The sequence below is a fragment of the Colobus angolensis genome, unplaced genomic scaffold (genome assembly GCF_000951035.1).
Source record: "Colobus angolensis palliatus isolate OR3802 unplaced genomic scaffold, Cang.pa_1.0 Scaffold351, whole genome shotgun sequence".
NCBI lineage: Eukaryota > Metazoa > Chordata > Mammalia > Primates > Cercopithecidae > Colobus > Colobus angolensis.
The window spans coordinates 1,704,749-1,722,607 of record NW_012116833.1 but is presented as its reverse complement, the minus strand read 5'-3'; the positions used below and the strand labels follow the sequence as shown (position 1 = coordinate 1,722,607).

Genomic DNA, 17,859 nt, shown 5'->3' with positions numbered 1-17,859 from the left:
GCATAATAATTAGCTTTTTTGCTGTCTTTTAAATAACCACATGGATGATAAAGCATGTATTTAGGTGCTTCTTTAGAAATATTTTGCTTGTTTTGGCCAAGGTATTCTCAAAGTATCTCTTTTGATTTAAACTGAAGACTACTGTCCTTCTTAAGTCCTCAGATGTTTTAATTACCCTAGGGATAAATGAACTATAAGTTCATATGAGTGCTTGGTTGATATATTTGTATGTATTAGAGAGGATACTGATTTGAAGCATTTGGGGCTAACCCACACTTCATAGAGCTAAATGGGTAACTAACCACATTCTAGACAAGTTATCTAGAGTAGTAGCACTATTATAATTCACTTTGTACATCATCTTAAATCATTTTTTCAGGAGAGCTATTTACCTAGGATCTATCCACTCCAGCAAGTTAACAGATAATCTACAGAAAATCCATGGGATTCACCCCCAGTAATAAATATTATGGAATCTGTATGTGTGTATGATTCTGGAGAAAGGATTCATGGCTTTGTGGTATTATCTAAAGTATCCTCAATCTCCCAAATGATTGAGAACCACTTTAAAATTTAAATACAAACAATTTAAACTTTCCAAAAAGTAAACTTCCTTTCTGATACCAATAGGATTTCAGCTGCTTTCAGAAGTCAATCAACATAAATATATACATCCCCTATATATCTGACAGCATGCTAAAATAAATTTCAGTATGAAATTAGGAAAACATGAATAAATTTCACCATTCAATCAAGAGAGAAATACATAAGTGGAATTCTTTCTGGATGTATACAAAATTTTTTTTTTTGAGGGAGGGGAATTGTGTTATAGCAAAATTGCTAAATTACAATACTTGATTCTCTGGTCTCTCACTTTATCCTAACATCAATAACATAACTGGGGGGGAAACATTTCGAGCCATATCAGGAATATAACAGTAGATATGTCAGAAATAAAACCCTACTATGCAAAACTAGTCATTCATATTCATAGCTATAATTTTCCTAGGTCCACTCAACTCAGATTCCCGCCCCACATTTAAAGGCTATCATATTATTTTACGTTTTTAAGTCTGTGGCTGTTCTACTAGACTACACATGTTTTGAACACCAAAATCATGTTTTCATAAATTCTATGTAGCTTGCACATAATGCAAGCTAAATAAATATTGTAGAATGAAATTGCCTCTATTTCCCCCGCCTCCACAGTTATAACTAAATACAGTTGTTCTCAACCTTTATCATACATCTGAATTTCCTGGAGAGCTTGTTAAAACACAAACTTCTTGGCCCTCTTTTCACAGTTTTTGAATCTGTAGGTAGGGATCAAGATTTTACGTTTCCAAAGAGTTCTCAAGTGATTTTGATGCTGCTGGTCCAGGGAAAACATGCTGATAACTACTGGCTTAGTTAAAGTAGAAAAATAACTCAGAAATATTAGTAATATATTACTTCTGAAAAACCACAGTGCCACTCAAGAATTGGTCTTATTTCAGAAATTTTCTAGGTGAACAAATCATGTATACATTGTCTATAAAATAAGGTACCTTAATAAGTGAAATACAAAATAGAAATTTAGTGTTCTGTAGAGGCTATTTATGGAATAATTAGAGTAGGACAGTGTATACTAATGATTCAGAAGGGTTTTCTATCATAGAGTTTACTTTAACCTGGACACAGTAAGAGTAGAAAAGTTCCTTCAAATGGCATCTCCACTAAAATACTAATAACATGGCTACAATGGATAATTGAAATCCACAGAGAAACCTTAAGTTTTAACATTTTATTTAAAAATTACTTTCTTCTGCTCCAAATCAGAAGTATTTAAAAGGACAACACTTGATTTCAGCTCTCTCATCATTTTTTGGTGGACAACTTTGAATGGTGATGTCAATAAGCTGTCAAAGGCCTAAAAGGTGGGCAAAATAAAAGTAAAAATAGTCCAGGTGCAATGGCTCAGGCCTGTAATCACAATGAATGCTTTAGGAGGGCAAGGTGGGAGGGTCACTTGAGGCCATGAGTTTGAGGCTGTAGTGAGCTATGATCACACCACTGCACTCCAGCCTGAGTGACAGAGCAACACCCTGTCTCTAAAAATTAAAAAAAAAGAAAAGAAAAATAGAAGTGATTTAAAAAGTCTCAATAACCTACAAACAAAGCATAGAGACTCTGATTAACAAAAATCAGCTGTACTAGAAAAATTAATGTAACTTTAAGTAGATTGAAAGTTAGTTTTTTAAACCTAGCAATCCAATGGTTAGAGATATGTTCTGGGCTCATTTAGGCAGGTCTCACATATATCAATAAATGATTGTGTTGGTTAAAATGAACTTACGAATAAATTCCTTATTAATGAAAAAATTAAGAAAAAATTAAAGTTGGCAGAATTTTCTTTGGTGTATGCATTTTTATGTTCACCCAAAATGCACTGTGAACATGTTTTTCCCCCCAGTGAAGAATGGGAGAGCAGTAAATTGGTTGTCTTTTATTAGTGGTACCCCAACCTAGATTCAGCTCCGCCAGACTAAACCAAATCTTAAAAGACCAAACTCACTGTTTTTCTTTAAGGCCTTTTCCTGACTAACTTCCATCTGACATAATCCAAAAATTTGTAAATTCTGTGTTGAAATAAACTTTAGCAGTCACTCAATATAGATAATCCTTCAACACTGCTGACTGATGGTCACTGAAACATTCCCAGTGATTGAGGCCTTTTGACTTTACAAAACAGTCTCTATCATTTTTGAACACTTGAATTTTAAGCTGAGGCTTTTTTCCCCATCAGTTATCCATTTTGGCCTTGGTACTGCCCTCTGGAAAACCACAACATAAGTCACATTTGTCTTTGCCCAGCAGTCTTTCAAATATTTGAAGATAGTTATATATTCTATATACTTGAGGTCTTCTCTTTAAGTTAAGCATCCTCAGTTCCTGGAGACTTGCCTCAAATCATATAATTTTTAGATGCCTCATAATCCTGGTTTTTCTTCTCTAAATGCAGCTATTTGTGAATGTTTATTTTAAAATAAGGATAATCAATAGAAGAGACCAAGTGTGGTCTGACTATGGTAGGGACTAGTAGAACTCTTAACTCTCTTGATTCAGATAATAACTTTTTATTAATGTAGTTTAAGTGTGAATTATCTTGTTTAACAGCTTTGTTATACCAGTTCATACTGAATTTATAGAATTTTTAGATATACTTCCCAACTTAGGTGTTTATTGCCCCTCCTGTACTTATGCAACTGATTTTTGTAAACCTAAAAGCAAGACTTACTGTTTATCCCTGTCAAACTTCATTTTATTGCATTTGTTTGTTGAGTCTTTTGAGATCTTTGAAATCTTGGTTAATATCCATGATTTAATTATTCTACTTAGATGCTTTTTTACTTACAAGTTCAATAAACATGCTTTTAATTGATATATTGTGAACAGGACAGGTACTGATATCTTAGGCATGTATTGAAAACATCTCTCCACCCTGAATACCTATTACTGCACTACACAATCTATGCTCTCCCTATCTATTCATTCAACAAAGATCCGTTGAGTACCTACTTCATGCTAGGTATTACTACAACTCTAAGTACTGGAGGTATAACAGTAATAAGAGAGGTAAGTTCCTACCCCCTTGAACATTTCATTCTGTTGGGGAAAGGCAAAATAACTAACCAACAAAACAAATAATGTATTTTTCCATACAGATATGAGAAAAATTAAGCACAAAAAGAAGATACAGGAGATAGATAATGGTGGTGGTGGTGGTGGGGCAATGCTGTTTTAAATTGATTGGTCCTTGAAGTCCTATCTGAGAAGGTAACATTTTAGCAGACAGTCTGAATTATGTGAAGTATGCTATGTGAAGATCTAGGGAAAGAGTTTTCCAAGAAATCGTAGCAAACACAAAGTCTCTGAAAAGGAAATAGGCATTCCAGAGAGAAAAAAGATAACCAAAAGACCAGAGTAGCTACAGCATAGTGAGCCAGGGCAGGAACAAATTACACCATAGCAAGGACTTGGGACTTTATTGTTAATGTAATGAGACGCATTTGGAGGGTTTTAAGTCAGGTAGTGATGTGACCTGATTCAAACTTTATAAAGAATATTTAGACTGATGTTAAGATAAACTTTTGAAGAAGGACAAGAGTGGAAGAAAGTAAACCGTGTAAGATGCTTTTGCAGTATTTCAAACTAGAAGTTATAGTGACTTTGGTGTAATGGTGGTGGAGGAGGTACGGAGTATTCAGATTTGGGGCATATTTTGAAGGTACAGTCTTCAAACGTACTAGCGGCTTAGATGCAGGGTGACAGGGAAAAAGAGGAAGGAACAATTGGATTAATTTAATTGCCTCTTTTTGTACCATGGTTTCAAATATGTCTTCTTGTGTCTTTGCATTATAAACCCTTCAAGAGTAGGGACTCTGATCTTTTTTCTCATATCACCTCAGTTTCAGGTATGTAGTACTTTATGAATATGTTAATCAATTATCAATAAGCTGTTTCTGAATCCTCCACTTTACCCTTATAATCCCTTCTTTGAAAGTCTCATATTTCATCATTTTTGACACCCTAATCTAGGGCTATGTCACCTACAAGCTGGGTTAGCATTACAACTGTCTAACTGGTCTCTCTCACTCCAGCCTATCCCAATGTAACTGAAAATGCAAATTAATAACTTGAAAAATGTGCTTTCGGTCATTCATTCAATAAGTACTTACTTATTTGTCTGCTTTGTATCTAGGGCCTTTCTAGATGTGAGGGATATAGTAATAAACAAAACGAACAAAAAACCCTGCCTTGATAGAGCTTACATTTGCAATAACTAAATATATAAAATACATTTAATAATAAACACTATGAAGAAAAATGAAACAGAAAAAAGAGTATAGAGAGTGTTAAGAAGATCACAATTTTAAATAGGAAAACCTCTTTAAAGAGGTTGCATTTGAGCAAAGATTTCAATCAAGTGATAGAGTAAGTCATACAAAGATCAGAGAGTGCAACAGTACAAGGTCAACTGCCATGAACATTAGCTTGACTTGTTTGAGAAATAGAATATTAATGTATTTGTGAATTAGTGGCTGAGTGACAGGAGGTGAGGTCAGAAAGATGGTGAAGGCCAGATCATTTAGGGCTTTGAGGACATGGTAAGAAATTTGCATTTTATTGTATATGTGAAAGGAAACATTTGGACAATCTGAAGTTGGGCATAATCTGACTTTTGTTTTAAAAAATCACATCAACTCCTCTGTAGCTAATTGACTATAGAGGATTGAGGTCACATGCTTTATGGCTTTTGGTGACATTTAATCAAATAAAACTTATCTGCCTATTTTCAAAGACTTTTATTATTAGCCAATTTCATCTACCACTAGTCCTTAGCATATGCCCTCTATTTGTCAAGATGATTTCATCACGGGCTTCCTCACATCATATGAATTTATGCGTCTCTACCTTTGCTTATCTTTCCCCTCTAAGACGGTGCCTTCCATCCTTTCTTACTCACCATTCAAGAACCATCTCAAGTTTTAATTACATAAAATGCTTCCCTGACTTTCCACTTCACTGATATCTCCAATCATTAAATAATGTAGCTCTTGCTTATAGTTAATGACTGAGCACATGATCATGTACTTTATTTTATTGTTGTGAATATTTACTGTGTGCTAATCTTGTCATCCAAATGATGTTGCAAGTTCTATGATGGCAGAGAATCAAAGAATTCTATATTTCTCATGGCATCCAGCAAATCTGGGAAGTATATCAAGTAACTGTTAAATGATGTAACATGTGGCTTGACTTTTTTTGTGTAATGGTATAATGGTGATCACCCAAGTAGCTTCTGGCAGACTGGGAATAGAGGTTGGATGCATAAAAACCATAGTTTCTCTCCTCAGTCATCAGAGCCAACCAGTCACGTATAACAGTACACTTGCTTTTACTGTAAAATTTTAAAGTCTCAATGGACACCTTATTGATTTTAGTGAAACTTGAGTATTTACCTGTCAATCAAACACCGACCACAAAGGACTGTATTTCTTTATGCTATCATTTGGTTTTGGCAGCATGTAACAATTTTGTGAAAACCCAATTTCAAGTTGGAAGGCCAGGCAGCACCTGCTCAAATGGCTGGCATGTAACCACTATAGTTACAGGGGTGCTCGGTGTTCACAGCTATTCAGGAAGGTATAGAGAGCCCTGGCCGTGGATGTAGCTGATTTGTGCGAGGAAAAGGCAGCCCAGTTGCAGGCAGCCATCTCTCTTCCCCCCTCCCAACTCTTAGGTTCTGGGCTGAGGCCAGGGACTGTCCTGAGCTGATCGCAGGCTCCTATTGGCCGCTGTCTTTTGTGACGTCACGATCATGATGAGAATTGATGATCGGACACGCTGATTTCATTGTCTGAAGCGGCAGTGGAGACCCAGGAAAAATCTCGCTGAATCCGCCTGCCCCAGCAGTGGCCTGATCTGGGTTCCGCTGATTGCTTTCGTAACTGCACCACACCCGAGGTAAGCACTCAACACTGAGTGGGTGTGAAGGGCGAAGGAGGGCGGGCAAAGCACCGGGATAATGCTTTTCCTAGTTTGGGGCGAGGTTGGGGGTGGGGGGGGGTCCATAGGTTCCGTGGCCTAAACAGGCAGCCAAAAAACTGGTGGGGATCCTAGGGAGCGAAGTGCCCCTATCCTCCTAGCGAAGCCTGGCGGCTGAGTGAGATTAGAAACGAGCTGCGGATAGGGATACAATGGGGATTGCGAAAGACCTTGCTCCGAGAGAGAGCGACGTTTGGGACGCACTTCTGGACGGGTAGTAGAAGGAAGTAGCGCCTCTGCCTCCGAAGAAAGGAGGGATTGAATTCTATCACTTCTAGATTTCACTGGACAGTAGATTTCTCACAGCCCTACTCAAAGGCACTGAGAGCGCTGCGCCTGCGCATTAGCACCTTGGTGGGGGCGGGGTGGGTCACTGTGAGGAGAATAGGCGTGGAGTTTGCACAGGCGCTGTTTCGGTTTCACTGGAAGAGGTGGAGCTGAGCCATTTCTGGGCTGAATTTGGAAAGTAGAGACCCAGGGAACATCCCAGACCTTGTGATGTTTCAAGCACCAGTTGATGATGAGGGATCTGCCATTTAGTTTAAACTGGCCTACTGAGTAAATCCAGCTTCAAAATGAGCCTTATAAATTTGCGAAGGCAAATTCTAAATTTCCAGGTATTAGATGTTGAATAACAGAATGAATTCTAGAAGAATTTGTGGAATAGAAGTTTATCAGATAAGAAACTGTTTGGAAAAATGAACACTAATTATTCAAATGAATCTAAATTTTAATCTTAAAGGAGCTCTGATTTGGGGTGACAATGATTTTGAACCCTAAATTCTTTGGAAAGACTCAGAATGAAGTCCATTGTGGAGGCTCAGAGTAAGAAATTTTCCTTTCTGGTCTTTTTCTCTTCTTGGGACAATCTCTTATAAATCTTTAGCCTCCATTTCACGTTTGGTGCTAAGTCCATCTTCTTCCTCTATGTCTCTGCTAGAATTACTGAACTCAAACATTATTTTGAGAGACCCTTTCCTTCACTCCTTCATTGGGAACGCTGTTACATTACTTATATTAAGGCTTTTATTACTCAGCAGTTGTGAGGAACAGTGAAGAACAACCTACCTGTCTATTCTTGATGAATAGATTGTACAGTATTGTTATTAATTGCCCTTCACAGTCTGATCATAGACTCTTGACAATTTTACAGAGGAATCTGGATTTTTCTCTATTTCTCATAGTTAAGAGATTATCAAGTACTGGTAAATTTTTCTTTGAAAGACTTCGCACACTTCCTCCTTTACAATCTAAATTCTTATCACCACTCATCTAGTCACTGTAGGAGCTTCCTAGGCAGTCTTCACCTGTGCCCCACATCCTTAGTGGTCTGTGAACACTTTTTCCAACAAATCTCTTTCTTTAACCAACATATTCTTGGTTCCTTATTTCCTATTGTTTCAAGCCTAATTCCACTCGAATTTCAAAGAACTTCATAATCTGACCTCATTGTAATACAGGAGTCTTATTTTCCTTTATTCTTCAGTGCTCAACTCTCTTTAATGTTCAGTTAGGGAGAACAATCTACCTGTATAACTTTTCTCCTTATACTAGTACTATTCCCTTCACCTAGGATGCCCTCTCTTCTACATAATTCACATATTACTCGCTTTGGAAACTCAACTCAAATTGCACCCCTCCACAAGTGCCTTCCAAATTAATCTAACCCAAATGTTACTGACCTCACTTTTCCTGGAATTCCCACATTAATTCTTGTCTTTGTCACTTGCTTGTGGGTTGCTTTGTATTGTCTCTTTTGTTGTTGTTGTTGGTGTGTGTGTGTGTATGTGTGTGTGTGTGTGTGTGTGTTAGACTGGAATCCTCAACCGGATTTTAAACCCTTCCTTAAGGGTTGGGACCATGCCATCTATTTCTTTATTATCTGTCCGTAGCACCCAACTGAATAATCAAAATAGCTGTAGCTGTTTATGTTCTTTTTTTCCCCAGAAAACAATTTCTTTGGAAATGAAACAGTATTTTTATAGAAAGAACTGTGCACATGTGAAAGCTTATTCATCGTTGGTCAGGCAAGAGACCCTCCAATGACTAAATAAACCTGAATGTAAGTCAGAGGAAAGGAATTACAGAGATCTCTATTTACTGGGTGGCCTTCAAATATATCATGTCCTCATAAACAAGATCAAGGGAGGGAACACTATTCCAGAAGCGGTTCTGTCTGTAATTTTCTCAGTTTGAAAAATACTAAATAAAGAGGTATTCCATTGTTCTATACTTCTCTTTGGTGACATCGTATCATGTATCTTTAAAAATATACAAATTCCTCTTTTTTTATTACATTTTATCTACAATTACTATCTTATATTGACTATTCCTGGTAGTTTTCATGTGTACATCTGTTGAATCAGAGATGACCATTGTGATGACTGTTATAATTGCTATTATATATTGGTTGTCACTTTCCTATCCCTTAGGCTTCAAATTGCACTGTTTTGCAGAGCTCAAGTTTTACTTGAATGACAGTGTGATTATGGTTTAATACAGAGGTTTTTCACATATTTCACTTTGGCTCCTGCCTCACTTTGAGGTACCATCTCAATATCACATAAAGTTTTTTGATGTAGAAACATGGATTAAAAGCAGTCAGAAGGGTGTTGTAACCTGTAAATTAGAACATCATTATTGTAGATAATTGCAAGTGAACCATGAAAGTTATCTATTATAAGGGAAAATTCTTTGACCGTTTCTCTGATTACCTACATTATATGAAACTCCTCAAAGCTGTTTTAACTTGTAGCCAGCTTTCATAGTAATTGCGACTTTCCTAGACATTTACATATAAATCAATAGAGAAAACTGATGAAACTTAAGCAACTCTGGGTAGAATGTGGTGCTTAGAAATATGCTGTTTAGAGAGCTCAAAATAAAATACGAAAAAAAAATGAGTGTGACATATATTTTTAAAGCTTGTTTTACAATTTCTATCTGGGAGGATGACATTGGGTTTTCTCATTTAAGTTGTAGAGTTTGAGTTGGGGGAGATTTTATAATGATAAGCCAATCCCCTTATTTTACAAGTAAAGAATCTGAAGGCCAAAGAGTGAGGTACTTTACTAGCATTAATAAGCACTAATATTTATTAAGCACTTAGTGCCGGACATTGTGCTAAAAACTTTATATATCTTATTGCATTTAAACATCACAAAATCTATATGAAAGAGTGTATAGTATTATTTCCCATTTTACAAACGAGAAAACATATTTCAAAGCAGTTGATTTGCCCAGGTCCATACAGCTATTGCATGTCACAGTCAAGACTCAATCATGGGTTTGACTTGTAATCACCAAGTTGTGCTTGACTAAGGTCAATATAATGAACTTTTGGCAGAGCTTTAGCTAGGATCTAAATCTCTGGAATCTGAGACGTGTGTGTGTGTGTGTGTGTGCACGTGCATTTCATAAACACCATATTAATTCTACGAAGTTAGAGATTTGTAAGATTACCCAAATAAATGGTGTATACTTACATTTGTTTTAGATATTTTATTAAAACACACCCTCTCAGTCTTGATTGAAAAAATACGGCATGAAACTTTGCATAAAATACATTTTAAAAACATTTATTGCCTTCTGCTTTTAAAATTGTATCATACTTCCAGAGGGAATTGCATTTTTATAGTGCAATCTCCAACAGAATACATAAAATTTGAATTGTTGATTTTTATTTTATTGTGGAGTCAGTGAGCTAAAACTGAAATTGGTGGTTTCTTAATATACTTGCATTGAGTACACTATATCTAGGTACACTAGTTTAGAAGCAAATATTGATAATTCTACAGATATATTATGCATAAGAAGGGAACTCGAGATGCTGGCATATTCAGAAGCTATCACTGATATCGTAATACCTTTCCAGTGTCCATGAAATTTTAAGGAAATAAGTTGAAACCTGTCTGTCCAAATGGGGTCATTCTTGTGCCAACTAGTAGCAAAATTGCCTGGGTTAAACCAGAGATCTAGGTATAAGGCAACTGGATACATGAAATTATACTGTCAGTCAATTAAATGCTTCACCTTACATCTTCCATCTGTAAAGAAATCTAGAACAATATCTGTCTTACCTTTTGTTTCACAAAAATTATCCTGTTGTTTCACAAGTAGACATATGTGTGTTTGGGTTGATCCTTAGAATCTTTAAGCCTATTATTTGTCAGGGTGGCAAAATTTAGCAAACTATCTCCTTAACCCCTTTTCCCTTGGAGTTAGGGACAGTTTCTTTCAAGCTTCTAAAAACAGTAATGCAAACATGTGGCTTATATACTCCCACTAAGCACTTTTGTAATTAGGCAAGTATTAGTGTATGGTGCTCATTCAGAGTCATATACTACTAAGTGGCAAAGCCAGGATTTGAGAGCAGGTGTTATTCTAGACACTGCATGCTCACCTGTTAAGCTACTAGGTATAGGTTAAGGAGCTAGAGTGAGACCTGTCTTCATTGTTTTTCAAAAAATGTATGTATTCATATATATATATATATATATATACACACACACGCATACACACATGTGTATACATAAATTCATACACACACACACACACACACACACACATACGACATGTATATTTTCCTCCTAGTTTCTTTTCTCCTTCTAAGCTCCTAGTTTCTTTTCTCCTTCTGAGCCTCTAGTATAATAATATACTCCTTCTGAGTAATATTTCCCTTTTTTCTTTCCTCAGTGGAGATGACATTCTTTAAATAAATAAAGTCTGAAGTTTAGGGGAAAGGGTTCATTGTGCTGACCTCCAATGGCTTCACTGGCAGAAGGCACATAGACCCATATTCTTTCTTACTGTCAAACCAACCAATGTTGAAAGCACTTCCTGAGTGGATTTTATTAAAAAAGTAGATTATATTATTATATAACTTTTCTAATATGCTAATTTAATGATTCAATATTTTCTTATTTGATTAGATTAGTATACCTATTGAATGTTTTATGGATGGAATAGCTGTGTTATTTAAGAAAGTAATCATCTGAGACACATTTTCAAAATAGCTTTGCCCTTTCATAGACCGAAAATTTGTTGTGTTGAAATCCCCTTGTATTAATCTGTTTCTACACTGCTATAAAGAACTTCTCCAGAATGGGTAATTTATAAAGAAAAGACATTTAATTGACTCACAGTTCCAAATGGCTGGGAAGGCCTCAGGAAACTTACAATCATGGTGGAAGTTGAAAGAAATGCAAGGCACCTCTTACATGGCAGCAGGAGAGAGAAAGAGTGAGGTGGGAACTGCCAAACACTTTTACACCATCTCACTCATGAGCATGAGAACATCATGGGGGAAATGGCTCCCACGATCCAGTCATTTTCCACCAGGTTACTCCCTCCACATGTGAGGATTACAATTCTAGATGAGACTTGGGTGGGGACACAGAGTGAAACCATATCACCCCTCAACAAAGCAACAACTGGAAGAGATCCAGGCATTGTAAAATGTGGAAGAAGAAATATATTCGGTATTAGTGGGAAGTATTACCTTAGGTATTAGAATGCTCAGTCTTGACTCCTCCTTATTATTCTAAGACAAAAGTATAGCCACATGAATTTATTTTTGAATATATATGTTAGTTATTAAAGTAATGAGTCAGACATTTTAATTAGGCTCACTTTCATCACTAATAAATGGTTAAAAGATGTTGGAAGTCAGTTTGAGATTATTTTTCTTCTCCCACCTAGTAATACTGAATGCAGAGAGAAACTTTTTGAATTCAGTATTGTTTGTGATATGGAGCCTCAGGCAGGGATTTGTGAATCCCTCCCTTGCTATTCAAAGTGTGTTCCATAGAGTGATAGCATGAACATCACCTGGGAGACGCTTAGACACTGCAAAATCTCTGGCCCCAAGCTAGATATGCAGAATCGGAATCTGCATTTTAACAAGACCCCCCAGTTACTAATATGTGTATTAATGTCTGAGAAGCACTGAAGTAAAGTGAAATCTGACGTCCTGTACAACAGAGACTTTTAAAAGCTGGTGATCATAGAAACAAAAACCTGAATTTTCTTTAGTCTGTTTTCACATTTCTAAAGAAATATGCAATCTAAGCATTCTCCATTATATATTGTATGATGAATACAGATCAGCTTTGTTCCATTCTGAAGTATACATTGCATCATTAAGAGAAAAAAACTATACAAATGTCATAGGTAAAATCGATAAGCCTCTGAGTATATCCACTTACATTAGTGACAGCAATGACTTTACCATTGAAATGATGTTTATCCTATTTACTTGACTTTTCAACGGAGTGTTACAGAAGAATATAGTTGTATTGGGTTCACTGTCATCAACATCCTCAAGGGGAATGGTATGTTGTCTCTTTGCTTCCATAACATATCACGACAAAATTATTGCGCTAGAACAACCCAAATTTATTATCTTATGGTTCCGGAAGGCACAAGTCTGAATGGGTCTCATTGGGTTAAAATAAATGTGTCAGCAGTACTGTCCTTTTTAGCACCTTTAGAGAAGGTTTTGTTTCCTTGGCTTTTCCAACTTTTAGAGGCTACCCACAAAAACAAAAGCAAAATTTTTCCTACACTGAAAAAATCTATCTTTGGGTCTCTGTTTGAGATATTCTGCCTTAAGTATCTCTTGCTTTTGTTTTATTTTTTTCATTTGAAGAATAAAGGAGGAGTTTTACCTGTGGCTATCAGATTTGGGGTTCTACTCTATGACACTTTTAAGTCATTATGCAATTTCCTTATTTTATTGCCAAGAAGTCTTGAGCATGATTACACTATGCATTTTCTTACTCTTTAAAGTATTTGTGGGGATAATCCTTCATTATTTGATTGACAAAAATGTATATGTTTATAGTGTGTAACATGATAATTGGATATATGTACACCTTGTGGAACAGCTAAATCAAGCTAATAACATATCAGTTACCTCACATACTTACTTTGTGGTGAAAACATGTAAAATCCACTCTTTTAGCAATTTTCAAGTATCCAATACATGGTTATTAACTGTAGTCACCATGTTGTACAATAGATCTCTTGAACTTATTCTTCCTGTCTAACTAAAATTTTGTATTCCTTGATCAACATCTACCCAATCCCCCACTGTTCCCCAACCTTGATAACTACCTTTCTACTCTCTGCTTCTATGAATTTGACTTTTTTTAGATTCCACATATGTGAAATTATACAGTATTTGTCTTTCTGTGCCTGGCTTATTTCACTTAACATAAAGTCCTCAAGGTTCACCCATGTAGTTGCAAATGACAACATTATTTTTTCTTTGTCAAAGCTGAATGGTATTCCATTTTGTATATATGCCACATTTTCTTAATCCATTCATCTGTTGATAGACACTTAGGTTGACTTCATATCTTGGCTATTGTGAGTAAGACTTCAGTGAGTGAACATGGGAGTGCAGATATGTCTTCAAGACACTGATTTTATTTCCTTTGGCTATATATTGAGAAGTGGGATAGCTGGATCATATATGGTAGGAATTCTATTTTTAATTTTTTAGGGACCTCCATACTGTTTTTATAATTACTATACTAATTTAAATCCCCACCAAAATTGTACAAGTGTTTTCTTTTCTTGGTGGGGATAAATTTATACTTTCACATTTTCATTATCTAAATACATGTGTGTTTGTATATTGTTTCTACACTATATATGTGTGTGTTTATATAATGTTACCTACTTACCACTTGATGGTGTACTTTGAGGGATATCCCCCCTAAACCCTAATGTGTGCTTAAATTTTTTTCCCCTAAATTTCTGGAGGTTGATGCAAAATCAGGAATAAGAGTTATAAGATAACTAATAGTCTATTTCTTTGTGTACTTCCCTCATTAGTAAGTTAAAATACAACCTAAATTTTAAAGGTATTAACAAGACTGTGATTTGCAACATTGTGAAATGTTAGTCGTCAATGGTTGTGGCAGTACAAACACTCTCCAGTGAAAGGTAGAAGTGATTACTTGCACATTTGTTTTTAGGGCTAGAAATGTACAAAGAAAAACAATTTATTGAAACAAAATGTACTCGATGAATATGAATGAATACAGGTACTACTTAGCTCATTAGGAGACACTATATATCACTGGTCATTAGTGCTATATATCACTGTCATATATTCTGTATGGATGGATGCATGTGGGATTGCATAAAAACAGAGCTAAAGGAAATCAGTCATTCAGTTGAGTCCCTATTTCTGTTTTGGTCATTCAGCTTGTTTATCTATTTGAAATTGATCTTTTTACTTTTTTTTAGTATTTTTAATTTTTTTATTTTTAACTTTTGTGGGTACATAGTAGGTGTACACATTTAAGGGGTACGTGAGATATTTTGATGCAAGCATGCAGTGCATAATAATCACATCATGGAAAATGGCCTATCTATTCCCTTAAGCGTTTATTCTTTCTGTTACAAACAATTCAGTTATACTCTTTTAGTTATTTTAAAATATATCATTAAATTATTTTGACTATAGTAACCCTGTTGTGCTATCAAATACTAGGTATTTATTATTTCTGATATCTGAGATTATGATTAGGTATTTATAGTTTTAGGTGTATATTATTTGAACACATTACCATGTGAATAAAGCAAGTGTCATTAAAGGCTAATACATTTTTATCATTGATTAAACATTCTGAAATCCAGTATATTTACTTGCTAATGCATTTGTTTGGTAGAAGCTCTCTTTAGAATTTAGTCATTAGGGATGTAGCTATAGACATATATGTCCCTTTGTACTTTCATATATTTATGTGGAGTATGTGTACATACAATTTTCTTGCAATTTGTGTTCATGTCACTATGAATATGTTTTATGTAGCTGACAAAACCAAATATTAATTACATAATTTTAGGTGTGTCTTAAAGTGAGGTCAGTGAACAATTTCTTTGTGCCCTGAGGAAGTCGTATGATAAGTTTTTATTAAAATTCCTTTTGCTTCTATTTTCACCTAAGCAATATAGGTCGATTTTATCTCTAAAAAGAAAGATAAGAGATGTGTACAATACATTTCAGTAAATTATAGCTTAATAAACAGACAATATACTTTCATAGTATTAGAATAAACAGATGTCTGTCACTAGACTTTATGTTTTGAAAATGCTGGAATTTATTTTTTGCAATATCTAAAAACTTTGGCAAGATGATTATAAAATAAAGTAAATAGAGAGCTGAAACCCCATCTCTACTAAAATACAAAAATTAGCCAGTTGTGGTGGCCAGTGCCTGTAATCTTAGCTACTTGGAGGCTAAGGCAGGAGAATTGCTTGAACCCAGGACGTGGAGGCTGCAGTGAACTGAGATCATGCCATTGCACTTCAGCCTGGGCAACAAGAGTGAAGCTCCATCTCAGAAAAAAGAAAAAAAAAAAGCTTTTTGTAATATTAAATTTACACTAAAAAATTCTGGAGTGGCTTCCATGCATATGTGGACACCATGCTATTTGTTGTGCTTAACTTTCACATTCTTAAACGTTTTGAAAGATTAAACTACTATTGCATAGACAGGGGTCTCAGAATCAGTCTTCCTTTTGCCATCATAATATAATGTACATATCCTTCGTTTGAGGTTCATATATCAGTTGTATAGGAGTGGATTGATGTACGTTAAAAGAGTTATTCCCAGTACTGATGGCCAGTTGATGATATGTTAACTATTAACAAAAATAGACTTGACATGGCACATTGCAATTTATTAAGTATTTTAATGTAGATGACACATCATTTGAAGAAGAATAGGACAGGTTTTATAGTCCCATTTTCCAGATGAAGGAACTGAGGTTCCAGTGGTCAATTATCTCTGCTAAAGTCACAAGACTGGCAAGTTATGAAGCTTAAGAGCTTAATAGGATGGAGGTATCCAGACTCCTAAAGCCTTCCCACTCCACCACTCGAAAAGGTCACCTGAATTTCTGCTTATAGCAATGATGAAGTAACAGTAACAGGATTTCCTCTTTTATCTTAACTATTTAAACACAAACAAACAAACAAAAAAACAGAAAAAAATAGAAAATAATGAATTTTAGACCTTTGACAAAAGGCAGCACAGGACCATGATTCTCGAGAGAAAGGAGACAAGATGAACCTTATGAATGTTTCAACTTACTGCCTTGGGAAAGTTTCCAGACAATAGCTCAGGTGAAAGGAGCTCCGAAAGGCTAGAGGTCTCTCTGAGTTGAGAAGACATAGTTCAGAGTTCAGAAAGTACAAAGGTGCCTACAATTTGAGGAACAGTGTACTGGAGAGAACATTGCACAGTGAAGGAGAAAACTGAATATGGAGAGAGCTTCATAGATCTGTAGAGGGACCCTTCAAATTTCTGAATAACGATCAGTTCAACTGTGTGATGAAACTGATGAGGACAGAGAAAGAACCACAATAAAGGAACAGGCAAATCAATCCTCAGAACTCACGCAGGACCAGGAATAGTTATGTTCCCACTAGCTAGATTGGAAAACATCATATTTCAAGAGGCATTTAAGAAGGTCCTCACAAGGGTATTGCCTGAGTAATGGAGCAAATTAGATCTAGAATAAAGGTAATTCTAGATTTGCCTGACAAGAGCAAACCTCAAAAGAACCAAACCAATTCCTAGTAACTTAAATATATCTCCGAACAAAGGCAAACATATTCAAATACTGCAAAAACAGACAGTACCCAACAACAAAATTCGTAATATCTGATGTTAAAGGAAAAATCCCCAAGCATGCAAAGAAAAGGAAAATATACAATTCATATTCCAGTGAGAAAGCACTAAGAAAAACAGAATGAAAAAAGGGTGCCAAATTAGTAGAGAAGAATGTTTAAAAAAAAAAAGCTATTATTTCTGCATTCCATATGTTCAATAAGGTAGAAGAAAGCACAACCAAGATGAGAACAAAATAGAGTTTTTAAAAAGATCCACATTGATTGAAATTCTAGAGACAAAATACAGTATATGAAATGTTAAATGCACTGGATAATTTTAACATCAGATTAGCTACTGCAGAAGAAAAAAAAATAGTGAACCTTAATACACACAAATAAAAAGTATTCAAAATGAAAAGTAGAGAGAAAAATAGGAGAAATAAATGAATGGAGCAACAGTGAATTGTGAGCCAAAGTCATTCAACCTACCATCCATATTTTGTGAGTCACAGAAGGTGAGAAGTAGAAGAAAATTATCTAAAAACGAACAGTTGAAAATTTTACAAATTTGATGAAATCTATGAACCTACATACCCAAGAAGCTCAATAAATCCCATGAATAAGAACGATGAAGAAAAT

General features: G+C 35.4%; 1 protein-coding gene across 3 annotated transcripts in view; it reads left to right on the top strand.

The window, feature by feature from the left end:
* The first annotated feature begins 6,369 nt into the window (after positions 1-6,369).
* HDX (highly divergent homeobox) overlaps positions 6,370-17,859 on the top strand; it is a 198,459-nt gene continuing 186,969 nt past the window's right edge. For all 3 annotated transcript variants that reach the window (XM_011952935.1, XM_011952937.1, XM_011952936.1), the window contains exon 1: positions 6,370-6,507. The gene's annotated coding sequence lies outside the window, so the exon portion shown is untranslated. The remainder of the gene's footprint in view (positions 6,508-17,859) is intronic.